This window comes from Protopterus annectens, chromosome 5.part1 (assembly GCF_019279795.1).
Source record: "Protopterus annectens isolate FY-2018-M chromosome 5.part1, PAN1.0, whole genome shotgun sequence".
NCBI classification, from domain to species: domain Eukaryota; kingdom Metazoa; phylum Chordata; order Ceratodontiformes; family Protopteridae; genus Protopterus; species Protopterus annectens.
The window spans coordinates 422,194,001-422,208,635 of NC_056736.1; the positions used below are offsets into that span (position 1 = coordinate 422,194,001).

General features: G+C 42.7%; 2 protein-coding genes across 2 annotated transcripts in view; both read left to right on the top strand.

The window, feature by feature from the left end:
* The window catches only part of LOC122803461, a 1,126,946-nt gene that overhangs the window by 800,880 nt on the left and 311,431 nt on the right, over positions 1-14,635 (top strand). The window lies entirely within an intron of this gene.
* The window catches only part of LOC122803462 (interleukin-10 receptor subunit beta-like), a 1,132,032-nt gene that overhangs the window by 442,536 nt on the left and 674,861 nt on the right, over positions 1-14,635 (top strand). The window lies entirely within an intron of this gene.

Consider the following 14,635-nt stretch of genomic DNA (forward strand, 5'->3'; position numbering starts at 1 on the left):
ACTGAATATGTCACAAAAAAAAACAAAAGAAAGAATATAAGGTGAAGAATCAGAAGAGAAGGCAAGAAATGTGGAAAAGATTATAAGTTGTAAGTAAAGAAAACTCCTGAAACAACCTCATGTTGATCGGGATCGAAAACAGGAATGGTTAACGAGAGGTGAATTCAAACCAGAAGATGAAATGTTAATATTGGCACCCCAAGATAGCGGACTATGTACACTTTGATTTACAAAGTCTATTGAGCATGTGGGTGAAACAGACAAATGTAGGTTTTCTAAAACAGAATTGGAAACAGTTGCACACCTTGTTGCTGGCTGTGTCATAAAAATGGCAGGACGACTGCATACTGAAAGGCATAATAATATGGCAAGACTGTTGCACTGGGGATTGTGCAAACATTGTAATGCTGATGTAGCTGAAAAACACTGGAAACATGAGCCACAAAGCATCGTAGAAAATGATGACGTCTGCATCACATGAGATCACCCATTACCAACCGTTCAAACGGTAGATGCAAGAAAACCAGATAAAGTGGTCCATGAAAAGAAGACAAAAGTAACATTGATCATTGAATTCGCTGCACCCAGTGACTACAGTGTCTTGTGTACAGAGAGACTCAAAAGTAATAAAAATATCAGGATTTGCAGGCAGAAACAAGAGCAATGAAAGGTACCCAGATAGTTCCAATAGTAGCAGGAGCAATGGGTCTTATAAAAAAGGATCTACAATCATATTTAAATACGTTACTGATACATGTAGCTCTGCACAAATTGCAGAAAGAGTCATTACTGGGCACAATGCGGTTGCTGTGAAGAGCACTTCTGGCTGACAACAAAGATTGAAACAATACTAATTTCATGAACTTATACTTTGACCAAGAATGGGGTCCATTCTCGTCATGGTATTAGAAACCCAAAAGATTTGGAGAAATTAAAAAAAAAAAAAGCAGTCATGGTCATGCCTGTCAGTCATGTACTCTCAGGCTGACAAATATTGGACCCCTTTGGAATGTTACAGTAGCTAAGCCAGTTATTAAAGTCAATGATTTTCTGTTGGTATTGTGGCATCATCCATCGAGACAGTAGGATGCTGCTCAATGTTAGGCTCATACCTGCTTGTGTCACATATTCTGAGAGCTCAATCATGTCTCTGTCAATATAATCCGGGGAGGTACGTCTTTACTGGCAACAGTTGATGTTTAGTAACCCAAGTGCTTCCATGATGTGATGAAACTTGGTCCTTGACAGGGATTTAAGTGTAATCTTCTCCTTATCCAGCCTGGTGAGAGAGAAATCGGTGTGTCTCACAACGGAGTCTTCTATGACTAAAATATTGGGTTATGTGGTGGTATTCCTCATGGGCTTGACAGCTGAGGCACAATGAAATGTAGTTTTATGTGTTGTGGTGGGAGTTGTCTTGTTTTTGTGCATGCATTGTTTCCGAGGACTGTTTGAAAGGCATTTGAGGTTTGGGTAAGTTGCATGTGAGCACCTTCTCATATGTGGGTCTATGTGTCTGGTCCTTAGTTAAGTGCGGTGAGTGTTTGTTTGGTACTGCGGTGGTGGTGCTGCGGTAGCGTTGTCGCCTCATAGCAAGACATCATCCCGTTCGATTCTCAGCTAGAGCGTCTTCTGTGTGGAGGCATACGTGAATGGGGCGTGCCTTCGTTGAAGGTTGTGCGTCAGGACTGGTAACCCGGTATGTAAAAGTCCACTACCAATCATTAGCGGACCGGAGTTCCACTGTGGCGACCCCTAACCGGGAAAAGTTGAAAGACACAAACAAACCGACAGCCTGTTTGGTGTTTTTGTGTCTGTATAAATATATATGTAGACACACACACACACACACGTGTCTGTCTATATATATATATATATATATATATATATATATATATATATATATATATATCTATGTGTGTGTGTGTGTATACTATATACACACACACACACACATACATACATATATATATATATATGCAATGTGTGTGTATAAATATATATATATATATATATATGTATATATATATATATATATATATATATATATATATATATATATATATATATATATATATATATACATATATATGTGCGTGTGTGTGTGTGTGTGTGTGTGTGTGTGTGTGTGTGTGTGTGTGTGTGTGTGTGGTGTCCAGTAAAGAAGGCATGTGGTGCCCCCATCCTCAATTTATCCATTCTAAACACCTTCAGGGTGATTCCAAAATTCAAAATGCTCACCCTCCAGCAGCTGCTACCTGTGCTGTCCAAAGACGCTTGGATGGCCACCCTAGATCTAAAAGTGACCTACCTCCACATTCCTATCAGGGAATCTTGCAGGAAATATCGCTGTTTCAGGGCAGGAACTCAACACTTTCAGTACTCTGCATACCTGTCAACTGTACAGATTTTTGCAGAATGTCCAGATTTTTGCATCATGTTTTTGGTCTGTTTTTCTTAAAATTGTGGTTTCCTGGCAAATTAGTGTCAAATAATTAAAGACTGAGGTTAGAAAATAATGATATTGAGTTTCAGACTTCATACCCTTCAGAAAATTAATGCTAATGCAAAACCTGTTATTCTATCAACTTTCTAAGTTTGTAAGAACAATATTTCAAAATTGTACCTATTTTTGGGCCTTTGTCCCACTTTTATTTATATTTTTTTACAGATCTCTCACTCTAAGAGGTTGAGAGGTATGGTACTCTGTGCTTCCCTTTGGCTTATGTACTGCTCCCAGAGTTTTCACAAAATGTCTGGCCTTTTGCAGACAAAGAAATAGTTAGATTTGCCCATACTTAGACGACTGCCTTATTCAGGCAGACAGCCAGGAAAATCTGCTGAAGCACCTGGCCTTTGTAAAGACCCTTCTAACCTCCCTGGGGTGCACTATCAATGAAAAGAATTCCAAACAGGTGCCCACCAAAAGGATAATGTTCCTGGGTGCAAGTCTGGACACAGCATCCCAGATGGCTTACCTTACACCAGAGAAACAAATTTTCCTGACGTCCTACTTCTCTCAACTAGCCACCAGGACCCAGCTGTCTGCAAGGAAGATACTGCAAACTCTGGGGTTCATGGCATCTTGCATACTACTCGTTCCATATGCCAGACTGCATATGAGGAAACTGCAATGGTACCTAAAGAGCCTTTGGTGTCAGCAGTCTCAAGACCTGGAAACTCTTCTACCTATATTTCCTTGCTTCAGAAAGGATTTTCTTTGGTGGGCAACAGCATGCTCCCAGAAAAAGGGACTGCCCTTCTCCCCACCCTCCTGCCACCCAGCCCCTCACCACAGACCCATCAGTCTACTCTTGGGGTGCTGACCTGGACGGCAGGTGCATACAGGGCCAATGGAGCCCACAGCAAATCCCTCTGCACATCAGTCAAAAAGAGATGATGGCTGTGCAGAATGCCTTGGTAGCTTTCAAACCCCTTCTCTCTCCAGGGGTTCTCTTGCTCAAAACAGACAACACCATTGTGATGTGGTACATCAGCAAGCAGGGAGGGACGCACTCCTACCCTCTATGCAGGCTGTTCATAACCCTTTGGCTCACAGCCTCTTCCATGCAACTACACCTGTTAGCACAATATCTACCAGGCGCTCTCAACTCCCTGGCAGACCAGTTAAGCAGAAGTCTTCTGGATCCATACGAGTGGCAACTCAACAGAAATATCTTCACCCAAATAACTCAGAAATGGGGAAGCCTGAAGGTCGACCTCCTTGCCTAACACACCAACCATCAGCTCAGCAAATTCTGCACCAGGATTAAATAAGTTAAGCTTTGCTATATAAATTGTGTATTTGTCGTGCGTTTATTTATATACATAAAAGTTTTATTTGTATTTATAGTTTTTAGCAATGGTTCATGAGGTAGGATGTGAAATGAGTTAATTTATTTTAATTGATGCTAACTTGAGGCATCAGCTGACTGTTGTAGTAGATATAAAAGTTGTTAAAGCAGATTTCAGTTTGTCTGATGAAGTGACAGTCATGAAAGCGCTTATTTGTTTTTACTTATTAAAAGTCTTTGGTTGTGTAAGTTTTGGTGCAGTTTGTTTTCTATTTGGTTATGTTTGTTCTACATCCCTAGCCGTTTGTTTCTTCCTTCATTGATTCTCTTGTATTTGGTGAAAGGGACACAGCCAAACTACAGTTTTGATGGAGATATCATCCCAGGAAGGAACCTCCAATATTGTCAACGAACGTTTCCTACGTATTTTAAATGTGCAGGATAATCTGTTATTGGACATTAATTCTATCCATTCTATTCATAATATGAATAGTAACTCTTATGTCAGTGATGAACAACCCCAATTTATGAAATGCTGTCGTGAACTTGAAAACAAAATGTACAAATACAAAAGACTGCAGTGGCGATGTCTACATTTACAAGGATCACTTAAACATAAGGTAATCCCAAGGGGGCTGAGAATTTTGAATATGCCTAGTTATGGAGAAATGTATCCAATTTTACTTAGAAGGTGGCAGCAGTTAAATTTACAGTTTAGTTCGCAGTATATACAACTCTTAATTGATTTCTTTATGCCTATGGAAAGTGAACTTAAAGAGGAGATCATTACTGCCGAGAATAAAATTTCTAATTCTTTCGCAGTTGACACCATACATGATAAAATGGATCAGCCACAAGAAAGTATTGTGTTGTATGAGAAAAGACTGCAAACTACGAAAGTTAAAAAACTACACAGAGGGATATAGTGGATTTTCAAAATAATGTATTCTCATGGCTAAGGGAACGGATTAGACCATTGGCTAATGAGAATGTCAATCACATGAACACTTAATCGAACACTATTTCCTGTAACTTGAGCAAGGCGCCGAATGAAGTAGGTCTTGGAACACAACATACATCATTGGTGTCTCTGAATTCCGCTAATAAAGAGAACTTCCATTCAGAAACACACTGATAATGTGGATACATTATCTACTACTACGAACCAGCCTAAAGCCAGTACTAGCAGCCCTAGGATGAATGAGCTGCCAGATGTACGACAAGTTGATTTAAACACGGAGATGAGTAGCGCTTTTTTAGAAAGCAATGCAACAGCAAGCTTTCTATTGAAAGATCCGCTACCGATAAAAAACAGGTGAAGGAGCCTAACTAGACAAAGCAAAGCACAGAGACAGCTGAGTTTGGAACGAAATTCATACGATTTGAAAAGAAGGCAACTTCAAGTACAGGTTTGATTTTTAATATTTCATCCCTTGTATTAACTGAGGAGCAAATTGGACTTTTAAATAAGGGTCTTTCTTTTATTTCTGCCAGACATGCAGAGCACGCTGAGATGCTCAAAGACTTGAGACTGTTAGGCAGGAACTTGTCATTAAAGAGCATTTTTTTACAAACAGCAATGGTATTGGCAGTCGTGATAAATTTTGCCATAAAAGACCAAGCACTTTTATTCTGAATACACATCCTGCCATACAAACTTTTATCAATGTGTGTGAGACTGAGTTCAGGCAACTTTTCTCTGAAGGGACAAGGACTAATTTTTGCAGTATGCTGCAATGTGATAGCGCAGCATTAGACGAACTTAAAAACATGCAGTCAGGCTGATAAAGGTGGAGGTATCGTTGTACTGTACAAAGATCTATATCTTAAGCAAATGAAGGTTTTGCTAAGTGATACTGACACTTATCGATGTGTTTCAAAAATACTTGTTAATGGCATTATAGAGAGGGTCCTTATTGATATTTGATTTGCTCATGACAGAATTAATTGATGAAAATTTGTTTCAAGTTTTTTAACACCAATAATCCATTGATCCCTAGAATCTATGGCATACCTAAAATACACAAGCACAGTAGTGTACCACCTATGAGACCGATAGTTTCGGGTGCAGGATAGTGTACCGAACCACTATCTATTTATGTGGAGGACAATTTACACACATTACTGGATAATTGTTATACAGATGTTCTTCATGTTTCACTGTTGCAGTCATTACATTTGGGTAATCTGCTGGCAGGTTGCCCTCAGTCGGCCTGATTAACAAAGTCTTGGATCCTGCGTTAGTTGCTGTCCCTTCTTCCATGACATCAGGTCATCAGGGGTATAAAACATGCAGCCGACACCATTACATCAGTCTTTCTTGCCGTGCAGTGCCCGAAGCAGAAGCTGTTCGCAAGTGCTGGTCGGCCGACTCCTGAAATTTTCGTTTTCGAGTTTCAGAACCGAAGTCTTCAACTTAAAGCTAAGTACCCCTTTGGGGAAACTTTTTCTTGCTCCTTACCGATGTCAGTAAAAGTTAATAATTGCATTAGTTGTGGAAAGCAAATACCTCCTAAAGATTTTCACTCGTACTGTATTCCTTGCCTAGGCCCTGACCACGACATACCTTGCTGTCGGTTTTGTGCTTTATTTAATCAGCGCACTATCCGTTGTCTGTATATTTTTGCCTATAAACATTTCGGTTCTCGGTTTACTTGTCCAGAAATTTGTCGGTTAGCCATCCAACTACCGGGATTCTGAAAAAGTGCAAAGAAAAAGACAGAGACCAGCTGCTGAAGTCCAAAACTGCCGACGACGCTTCTCCTAAGCCAGTCGCCAGTTTGCCTGTACTCAGTGAGGCACTTTCGTTGCCCCTGATACCTACTACTTCTGATTCGCAGGCCTCTGAGACCCATTCGGAGTCCGGTATGCCGCAAGATACTTTACCTATGGAACCCGCGAATGTCTCTACCTTGGATGGGTCCGGAGCTGCTGTGCAGGCACCGGCTTCTGAGGGTGTATTCAGGCCTACAGTCTTGCATTTTAAATCGACACCGCATTCATTACTAAGGCCTAAATCTCAATCCATGTCTAAAAAACCGATGGCCAGGCCACGTGTTCAGGCCCCTATGCCTAAAAAACAAATGATTAAAATGGCTGAAGATCTAATTTTTCTAATTAGGGGTAGTCACCCCCCCCCCCCCCCGCCACCTCTAAGAGGCCTAGGGCTGAGCTTGATTATGAATCTTCTGATCAGGATTCTGTTTCTTCTGACTCTTCTAATGACCTGGATTTGTCCATACCTACTTATGAGGATTCTGATGCAAAGGATTCCATTCCCTCTGCTTCCCCTCCTGAGGATTTTTCTTTTGGGGAAACTTTACATACTTTAAGGGAGTATTTCCACTTGGAAAGTCAGGAGTTTTCTGATTCAAAAAAGAGGCTTAGGGATTTCCTTCTTCCTCAGCAGAGGCCTTTGGCTATACCTCCTGTACTAGACATTGTTGATGATGTGTTTTCAGAATCCAGTTTGGCCCCTGATTCCCTGCCTCCGGCTCCTAGTAAACCTGACAGATACTACAGGGTTCCCGAGTCCCACAAGTTACTTTTCAAAAATCGTGTTGCAGATCCAGAAACCATTTCTTAGGGGCCCAAGGGCATTGCTTCTACTGCTAAAAAAAATCTTCCCCCTTCTGATAGAGACTCTTGGGCGCTGGATAGATGGGGTAAAAAGGTTTATACTTCTGCAACCTTGGCAATCAGAGCTTTAAATTGTCAATTTCATATGTTAAAATATCAACAGCATATTATTGGACTGCTTAAACAGAAAATGATGTTGATTCCTGACTGTGTGGAAAATAAAGATTTACAGGATTTAATGCATTCTGCTGAACAAGTTGGAAAACATACTTTGCAATGTGATTTTAATTCTTTAGAGGCCTCTTGCAGGGCTGCTGTTACTGGGTCTGTGCTTAGAAGGCATGCCTGGCTTAAGGAGCAATCTTTGCCTGATCATGTTAAAGCTAAATCGTTGGATGCTCCTTTAAATCAGGACCGCCTATTTGGCAATAAGGCTGAAGAAGTTCTTAAAAAGATGGAAGATAAAGCTAAATCTATGCAAACTGTTAAGGATTTTTTACAAGTGCAACCTCCAAGTTTTAGTAGGCACTGGCCTACTAAGAATTGGTCCTTTCCAGCCACTTCCAAATCTTCTCAAGCCAAACCCAGAGACAGCAAAAAAACCCAGGTTTCAGTCCCAGGGGACTCTCGGAACTAAGCAGTGGGGGGCGTCCACTTCCAAATCAGGAAATAACAAGACAGCCCCGTATGGTAAACAGTCTCAATGACTTCCCTTTAAAATTTCCAAGCACTTCTCTTTTAACCGTCCCTTTGGGAGGAAAGATTGCTCTTCATGCAAAGAACTGGGAACTCATAATAGTGTGTCCCAGGGATACAGATTTCATTTCCACACGTTGCCAACACCAAACGGGTGGCCAGCCTCCAAATCAGTGGACAGAGGCTCAAAAACAAGTACTCTCCCTCTTAAACATGGGGGCTATTCAGCTGGTGCCAAAAGAGGAAAAGGGACAAGGTTTCTATTCCAGGCTTTTTCTGGTACCCAGAAAAAACAAATCATGGCGTCCAGTCCAGGACCTATCTACACTAAACACCTTTCTGGAGATTCCAAAATTCAAGATGCTAACTCTTCACCGGTTATTTTCTATGCTAGGCAAAGATGCCTGGTTGGCAACACTAGGTTTAAAAGAAGCATACCTGCACATCCCAATCAGGGAATCTTGCAGAAGATGCCTAAGCTTCAAACCAGGCTACTTGCATTATCAGTTCTCTGCACTGCCCTTTGGCTTGTCTACTGCACCCAGGGTATTCACAAAGTGCCTGGCTCCAGTAATTGCATTTTGCAGGCAAAGAAATATTCAAATATATCCATACCTGGATGATTGTCTAATTCAGGCAGAAAACCAGGGCATACTTTTAAATCATCTGGTGTTTGTAAAAAGGGTTCTAACTTGTCTGGGGTACACCATAAACGAAAAGAAATCACAACTGGTACCCTGTCAACAGATTACATTCCTGGGTGCAAGCTTGAATACAACTGCCCAGATGGCTTTCCTCATGCCAGAGAAGTAAATTCATTTGGTAACCCACTTCAAACAAGTGGCCACAAAAACCCTGCTATCTGCAAGAGAAATACTGCAATCCTTGGGGTTCATGGCCTCCTGCATTCTTCTAATTCCATATGCAAGACTGCATATGAGGAAACTACAATGGTATCTAAAAAGTCTATGGAGTCAACATTGTCACAGCCTGGAAACAATGATTCCCATCATACCTTGCTTACGCCTGGAGTTCCTATGGTGGGCAGAGGCCTGCCACCAAAACAAGGGACTACCATTCACACTACCCCCTGCCGCCCAAACCCTAACTACAGATGCATCAGACTATGCATGGGGGGCTCACCTGGCAGGGAAGTGCATTCAGGGCAAATGGAACCCAAATAAAATGCACCTACATATCACTCAAAAAGAAATGTTAGCTGTACAGAATGCTCTGATAGCCTTCAAGGACTACATTCTTCCAGGACAACTAATGGTAAAAACAGACAACACCATTGTTATGTGGTACATAAACAAGCAGGGGGGGTACACATTCCTACCCCCTCTGTAGACTAGCCATGGCATTGTGGAACACAGCCTTGAGCTACCAAGTGCACCTACAAACTCAATTCCTGCCAGGAAAATTGAATACACTGGCAGATGGACTAAGCAGAAACCTCATGGACCCACACGAGTGGAAACTGGAACCACGGATTATCAACATGTTGACAAGCGAATGGGGGAGCCCATACCTAGATATATTTGCCTCCCCCCAGAACTACCAGTTGGACAAGTTTTGCACAAGGACTCCCCACAAACATGCCTGGAAAGTGGATGCTCTGTCTTTCCGCTGGAAAAAACTATCAGTCTACGCCTTTCCCCCTCTGCCTCTGCTCTCCAAAGTTCTACTAAAAGTCAAACAGGACAAACCAAGGATGATTTTGATTGCTCCAGACTGGCCGTGCCAACACTGGTGTACCCCCTCTTGCACAGTATGTCACAAATATCTCCATGGCACCTGCCTTGGGCGCCTTCCCTGCTGTCTCAGCAAGAGAACCAAATTCTGCACCCTCCGCTTCCAACATTGAACCTTGCAGCCTGACTAATCACTTCAGTTCACCCTTATCATTCCTCAGCAAACCTGTGATGGATGTCATCTTGGAGGCGAGGAGACCTAGTACTAGAAAATCTTATGCTGACAAATGGAAAAGATTCTGTGCCTGGAACCAGTCTTTAGGGATGAGCACAGCAGCGCCCAATTTACCTCAAATTTTGCAATACTTAACTGAGATGCTTCACAAATGCCTGTCTTTTTCCTCCATTAAAATCCACGCCTCGGCTATTTCAGCTCACTGTAACACAGAACCACCCCTCTTCTCTCATCCTCTGCTCAAGCAGCATCTCAGAGGGGCAAAAAACTTGAGACCACCCAGGAGAGCTCCTACCCCTGAGTGGGACCTTAACTTTGCTTTGGAGAAACTCGCTGTACCTCCTTTCGAGCCAGCTGCTACTGCAGACTTAAAATTTCTTTATTGGAAAACAGCCTTCCTTTTAGCAATCACTTCAGCTAGAAGGATATCTGAATTACAGGCCCTTATGGCAGTGGAGCCTTTCATCATCTTTCATGCAGACAGGGTATCTCTCAGGACCAATCCATCCTTCATGCCCAAGGTGGTTTCCAGTGTGGCTCTTAATCAGTCCATTTATTTGCCAACCTTCTTTCCCAATCCACAGAACAAAGGGGAACGGATTCTGCATTTCTTGCATGTGTACAGACAACTTAGATTCTACTTGGACAGGACTAAATCTTGAAGAAAATCTGAACAATTGCTGGTAGCATTTGCTGCAGGGGCAGAGAGGAAGGCTATTTCAAAACAAACCATTTCTAAATGGATAAGCCATTGCATTCATTTCTGCTATAAGCACCGTGGAAAACCTATCCCCCAGGGGATCAGATCTCACTCCACCAGGGCTGCATCTACTTCTGCAGCCTTTCTCAGAGGTGTTCCTACCAGGGATATCCTAGAAGCTACTACATGGAGTTCTGTACATACTTTCACCAAGCATTATCATTTACCAATTTTCTCTAAATCCAGAGCTGGTTTTGCCACTGCTGTCTTGCAGGGCCTTATAGCTGCCCCTAATGCTGTATAACCTCTTTCTCCCAACCATAGCTTTGGGAATCTATCCAAATGTAATGACTGCAACAGTGAAACACGAAGAACATAGTACAGTTGTGTACACTTACCATAAATGTAGATGTTAGAGTGTATTCACTATTGCAGTCCTGGTTACCCTCCCTCCAACCCCCTAGTTTTTTCTGGCTATACTACTACTTTCATTTTCTATGCCTAAAAGCCTTTTTGGTGTATTTGCTTTTGGTTGGAGGTATACTTTTGTTTTTATTTGCTCCCCATTAGGGGGACACCTGACATCTGGGGCAAGAAAAACTGATATAATGGCATCGGCTGCATGTTTTATACCCCTGACGACCTGACGTCATGGAAGAAGGGACAGCAACCAACGCAGGACCCAAGATTTTGTTAATCAGGCCGACTGAGGGCAACCTGCCAGCAGATTACCCAAATGTAATGACTGTAGCAGTGAATAACACTTATGGTAAGTGTACACAACTGTACTTTATGACATTTGTCCTTTGGAAAACACTTTTCTTGGTGGTCATGTCTACCCTAGGATCTTGTGGGTTTGGGTCCTTATTTGTAGGAGGCACTACTTGGCCTTGCACAGATGTGTGATGTCCTTTAAGACTAATGCATTTTCCTTCTGGAACTGTTTCAGAATTGTCCATTCACCTTTGTTTACTTTCAAGGGAAAACCAGGAGAGAAAGGGTCCTTCACACCCTTGACTTGTGTTTCCAGCTTGGGTTTTAACTGAATTGAGTCCGAGTCATGGGGGGGTGAAACACAAGCTCACTTTTTCACAAGTAGAGAGAATGTGGCATTGTAAAGTAGAAATTTACCAAATGGACTGCTAATTTTATTGTCATTTACCAGGAGGTGGTAGTCCATCCTTTGTTAATGCTACTGAAAGAGGACATTTCAGAAGAGGTGCAGCTGCTCTCTAAGTAATGCCTGCACTGCCAGCATGTGGTGCCATGGCTGTCTGGACTGTGGATGCGAAATGCTGTTGCTGGGATTGAGTCCAAAAATCCATATATTTTAAGTTAGGCTTTGTTTGTGTTTGGGTGCATCAGATCTCTGCCTTCTAGTCCCCTTATATTTTGGCCATGTTAAAGCTCCTGTTTCCCTTTAAGTTTAAACACAGCCTGAGATTCTTCCCAGTCATAACCCCACTGAGGACGACCCCTCATATCAGATGTAGCAGGGAATGCTCAGTATGTTAGCTAATGTGTAATAGGACCCTTCTCAGAGGTTCCCAATTACCATGTTGCCCTCCCACCATAATCCCCTTTGCTTTGGCAGCCCTTTTATCTGGCAGCTGGTGTGTTAGCCATGTTGCCCTCCCACCATAATCCCCTTTGCTTTGGCAGCCCTTTTATCTGGCAGCTGATGTTGTAGTTACCATTCAGTCAAGCCTGCTGTGTATGAGAATACAGAAAATATCTATTTCAGCATTTTCAATATCATAGATTTTTTTTTTTTTTTTTAAATACCTGCAGCAACTAACCTGCTTGCTTTCCAGCAGTATGAACATATGAAGTTCAGTACTGCGTATTACTGAAATCCACGTTTTTGCAGGGGGTAATTGTGTGCTGTTAGTGTGACCTAAGTGATATCTTATCTTCTGACTGCCTAATACCAGCATAGTTTTGTGGCTGTAAGGCTTTTTTCTCTGCTATAGTATGAGTACTGCTGGTCCTGCCACTCCTTCTTTCAAAATAGGTAGGGAGACTGCTAGGGAGGGTTTTCTTGAGGTTATTGGGGGAAATAGACTTCTTGTTTGGGATGATTCCCTATTACCATTCCAGGGGATTGTGTAAGTCCGATTATTACTGATACATTGGTTAACATGGCTCTATCTAAAGCAAAAAACACTGCCTCCATGGGACCAGATGGTGCCGCAGGCTGTGTCATACGCAAGCTCCAAAAGGAATTAACCCCGCATCTTAATACCCTTTTCAGTCTCAGCCTCCCCACAGGATATGTGCCCATAGAATGGCGCACGGCAATGGTGGTCCCGCTACACAAGGGTGGGGCCACAACTGACCCTGGGAACTACCGACCAATAAGCCTGACCAGTCTGATCTGTAAGGCTATGGAGCGAATCATTATGGAACTCATAAATGGAGAGATTGGGAACCTCCAGTCGCTGGACCCCACACATTTCAGATTCGTCAAGGGCAGATCATGCCTCCTGAACCTGGTGGATTTCTTTGAGAAGGGAAAGGAGGTACACACTGCTTACCTTGACCTTGCTAAAGCACTTGACACCATTCCCCATTCAGGTATTATTGATAAGCTCACCAGCCTGGGCATAAACCCTTACGTCACAAGATGGATCGCAAACTGGCTCTCAGACAGATCCCAGAAAGTAAGAGTAGCGGGATGTATGTCCGAATCCAGACCAGTAATGAGTGGTGTGCCTCATTGCTCTGTCCTGGGGCTCCTCCTGTTTGGCATATACTTCTCAGAAGTACAGGCAAGCACGGAAGGGCTGTGGCTGACTAAGTTTGTGGACGACTGCAAACTGGATGCTATAGTAGAGTCTCTGGCCAACATGGAGATCCTCTAGGAGGGCCTAAATGAGACTGCTGCATGGTGTCAAAGCCATGGTCTCAAGAAAATGCGTGGTAATCCCCTTTGGAAAAAACAGAGTACCGGCAAACTACAACATAGGAGGTAATCCCCTCTAATCTGAAGAAGAAATAAGGGATCTAGGGACCCAAGTAGATAGTCCGCTTTCCTTTGATAACCATGTTGCCAAAGTGGTTAGAAAATCCTTCTATGTGACCCATCTGATCACGAAAGGGTTCACATCAAGATCTAAGGATGTAATGGTGCCCCTCTACTCTTCCCTCATCAGACCCATTATTGAGTACAATGCAGCAATTGGAATGTATCTGGCTAGACATCTCCAGCAGCTGGAGGGACCACAGAGATACCTAACCAAGAGGATTACTGGCCTCAAATAGTTGCCCTATGCAGCATGATTGAAAAAGCTAAGACTGTTCTCTGTTGCATACCACTTTCTCAGAGGGCGATCTCTGTCTAACGTACAGAGCCATGTCCAACCCAGAATTGTTGAACATGCTCCATCTTAGCAAAACCAAATCTACTCGAGCTACACACTCTAGGGATATAAACCTCAACACAACAATGAATAGAACATGCTGGAGGGATAGATTCCCTTTGCAGAGACTTCCCTTACTATGGAACAGGGTCCCGATCTACATAAGACAGAGCCCCTCACTATCACTCTTCAAGAGGAACCTTGATGAGTGGATGGGAAACAGAAAGTTCACACCGGGGATCACACCAACAACACTACTAGATAGGGGCCAATGGTACTAGCTGCTAGTACAAGGGTCTAGGGAACTACTAAAGGGGCGGTGAATACCGAACAACGTGGCTGGGCTAATATATGCCTTTGGACAGATAGCCCAATACCAACCTATGATATGCTGCCACCTACTCAGTTTTCCTTCAGAGGTGTCTGTGAGAAAAAAAAACTAATTTAACCATTGCATTCAGTCAGTACTGGGTGCCAAATGCCTCCTTCAAATGATACCCCTACTTCCAAGGAAGACTATGCTTTCTTTGATGATTCTGATGTTGACAGAGACATGGCTATATCACCCGAGGGTT